Source organism: Mastomys coucha, unplaced genomic scaffold, assembly GCF_008632895.1.
Source record: "Mastomys coucha isolate ucsf_1 unplaced genomic scaffold, UCSF_Mcou_1 pScaffold15, whole genome shotgun sequence".
Classification (NCBI taxonomy): domain Eukaryota; kingdom Metazoa; phylum Chordata; class Mammalia; order Rodentia; family Muridae; genus Mastomys; species Mastomys coucha.
The window spans coordinates 59,784,805-59,788,195 of NW_022196897.1; the positions used below are offsets into that span (position 1 = coordinate 59,784,805).

Sequence of the window (3,391 nt, forward strand, 5' to 3'; positions counted from 1 at the left end):
TTGTGGAACTCACTCTGTAGCCCAGGCTAGCCTCGAACCAACCATGTGCTTGCTCCTTGCCAGAGTGTGATCTAATTCTTACAGTATCTGTAAGCCTTTTTTAGAATACCAGTGTTCAGATAAATCTAAAGGAATCATTAAAAAAAGCTGGTTGAGGTACTACTACCATTATAGATTGACCATCATACAGTGCAGAATCACAATTGAACAAAAGACAATTAAAACAAGAAACATTGTACTCATTATCAGAGCCAATACCAAATACAACATTCCCAATTAATAAAAGATTAGGTGGGGTAATGCAGGATGTCACATTTACCTTAACCCCAAAACATGTCCCATTATTATCCACAGCAAACAACATTATACAAGGCAGCTGCCAATTTCCAAAAATGTCTCTAAAAATATTTAGAACCAGCCCTCCAAATGCTCCGTCATTTCCGTTTGTCCAATAATGGATTGATTTCCAGACCAGCCCATAATTGAGTTGAGATAACCAGTCACATTAAAAGAAAGAGGAGGGTCATTTTAACAACTTCTCCATTTGATTGATTTTTTTTGAAGGCAGGTTCTACAGTCTCCATGTTCTCTGTCCTGCAAGGTCTAAAAGCCTGAGACAAGGCAGCTTGTCCAGTCTGGGATATAGGCTTTCCCATCTTAATGCTTTTCACTACAGTCTTAGAGACATTCTTCTTCCAAGTCTTAGGGTGCACAGAAACAAATCCAACATTGGTACTATTTCTAATAAAACATATATGTAGGCCCTGACCCATAGCAGTATAATTCAATAATTTGAAATACTTTTTATCCTTAGACCAAGGGTATCCTAACAGGTGAGTATTATAGAGGTCACAAGTACTTCTGGCCTTGACCATACAGACAATTGTTGCAAAGGTTGATCAGGAACAGATGTCCAATACGACTTCCCTGCTGCCATTGTCAGGGCACTCAGCAAGATCTCGGTGAGCATCATTCTTTGTCCCAGCATCAGCATGTCTCACTAATCACTCTGGCAGCCACCTGGCTCCTTCAGCATCTTGTGGAAAAAACACAAATATGCCCTCTTCCCCATATTAATACAGGATCAGGACCATGCTATATGCCAGTAAGCAGATCCTTTCATTTCACCTGAGCATAAGTATGCTAAGTTGATGGGTGCCATAGACACTCAGCACCAGAGAGTCTCTTGGCATCCAAGGTCAAAAAGTAAAATTTTGTGGTGAAGGAGTATACAACTCCCTCTTTTTTTTTTTTTTTTTTTTTTTTTTTTTTTTTTGTTTTGTTTTGTTTTTCAAGACAGGGTTTCTCTGTGTAGCTCTGGCTGTCCTGGAACTCACTATGTAGACCAGGCTGGCCTTGAACTCAGAAATCTGCCTGCCTCTACCTCCCAAATACTGGGATTAAAGGCGTGTGACACCACCACTGCACCTCTTTTATTTTTTGAAACTGATTTTTCAGAGCTCCATGGGCTTGTTCCATAATTTCTTGTCCTTGAGGACATGTGAAATTATGTATATTATATAGATTATATTATATAGATTAGAACTTAGATTTTATAGATTTAACTCATTTAATTTGTATTTTAACATATATAATCAATGTTTAATGTATAATTTTTATTTAAAGTATACAATTAATATTTAATGCATATGATTTATATTTTCTGTATATATTTTAAATGTATATAAATCATTCAATGAGTATAATTTATATTTAATTTGTACAATTTATATTTAATGTATATTTAATGTAGATAATTTATATATACACATGCATGTAGTTACTATATATGCTTCAATATATATAATTTCTAATTTGTAAAATATATGTTACTTTATGTAATTTAGATTTGGGGCCACTTGCTAGATGTACTTATTTGGAGTCCATTTGGTCTGTGACAGGCAGGTCCAATCTTAGGACTCTTGATTCCCTGAAGCTTATGTGAACTTCAGTTTACAAGAAGATAGACATTAATATTTACCATTGTATTGAAAACCATATTTAGAAATTTAGTTAACAGGACTAGAGAGATGGCTCAGCAATTAAGAGCACTGACTGCTCTTCCAGAAGTCATGAGTTCAATTCGCAGCAACCACATGGTGGCTCACAACCATCTGTAATGGGATCCAATGCCCTCATCTGGTGTGTCTGAAGACAGCTACAGTGTATTCATATACATAAAATGAATAATTCTTTTTAAAGAAAGAACAGAAATATAGTTAACAGATGTCTGTTGGACAATAAGACTAGACTCATGCCTTTGAGACCTAATAAAAACTATAGGTTTGGGTTAAAAGGAACATTCTTTCCTCAATCCAGAGAGCTAGATATATAGATTGAAGAGAGATGTTTTTAGCACGATGAGAAGCACCCTTAAGTTTATATTCAGAAAACCAAAAGGAAATTAAAACCTTGAGCTTGTGGCTGAATCGCAAACTGGCAGTGTTCCACTAGCTTATTAGAACTCCACTGATCAATGTTAAAATTCTGAACTTTGAAATAAAAATAGCATGTGGAAGGAATGTGAAACATTTCCCATTTTTTATACTTTAAATGATTTCTTATGTCTCTATAACTTGCACTTATATACCTTAAAACATCTTCTTAGACCCTCCAACATTTACAACTTGCATTTATCAAATTGAAAAAATTCTTTCATCTGAAGAATTTTTTATTTCTAAATCATTGACATCCAAGATCTTTTATATCCTTTAACCTTCATCACTTGCTTTTATCAAACTCAAACATTTTCCATAAACATTTTTTCTTAGACCTTAACCTGCTGATTGGATCATAACTCACCTGTACTAGTCCAAGAGGAGAGGGGCAGGAGCAAGCTCCAGCTGCCGGCTGCTTGGGACTCCGCATTCTGCTCTGTGCTGGCTCCTTTACCCATTCCCCTCCCATGTTCCATCTTTGTGCTCTGGTGATGAGCACAGAGCAGAGGAGTCTGGAATGGGGTTGGCAGGGGACCGATTGCTGTTGGTACTTTACCAATTGCTGCTGCCCTACTTTACATAAGCATTAGTACAAAAAGCATAACACTGCTTCCATTTCTCATTTCTTCCTTACTTTTTCTTTTTTCTTTCTTTTCTCTCTCTTGTGTGTGTGTGTGTATGTGTTTTACTTTTTTTGAGCTCTCTTATCTGTATTTCCTTATGTCTTTTACATCCAAAAGTTACTTACCAATGCCAACACTTTCACTTTTCCCCAAGAGCTCTACTTCTAAAGGTGTTCTTCATTGCGCATCCTGTAGTCAAGCCCCACATTGGGCGCCACTCTACTGGAGCCAGTCAATAGGAAAGCCACAACTGAGGAAGTGGGGATGATTATAGGAAAGGCAGAAATTAGAGGCAAAAGACAGATATGAGAGGGGGGGCTGCTGCTGAAT

At 36.8% G+C, this 3,391-nt stretch overlaps 1 long non-coding RNA gene across 2 annotated transcripts in view; it reads right to left on the reverse strand.

Moving 5' to 3' along the window:
- Positions 1–680: 680 nt before the first annotated feature.
- The window catches only part of LOC116090310, a 21,381-nt gene continuing 18,670 nt past the window's right edge, over positions 681–3,391 (reverse strand). The window contains exons 3-4 of one of the 2 annotated variants that reach the window (XR_004118638.1): positions 3,187–3,311; positions 681–1,063 (exon numbers count right to left, since the gene is read on the reverse strand). This is a non-coding gene — a long non-coding RNA (uncharacterized LOC116090310). Of the gene's footprint in view, positions 1,064–3,116; positions 3,312–3,391 lie in introns of those variants that run through there. The other variant, XR_004118639.1, reaches the window with a different exon arrangement.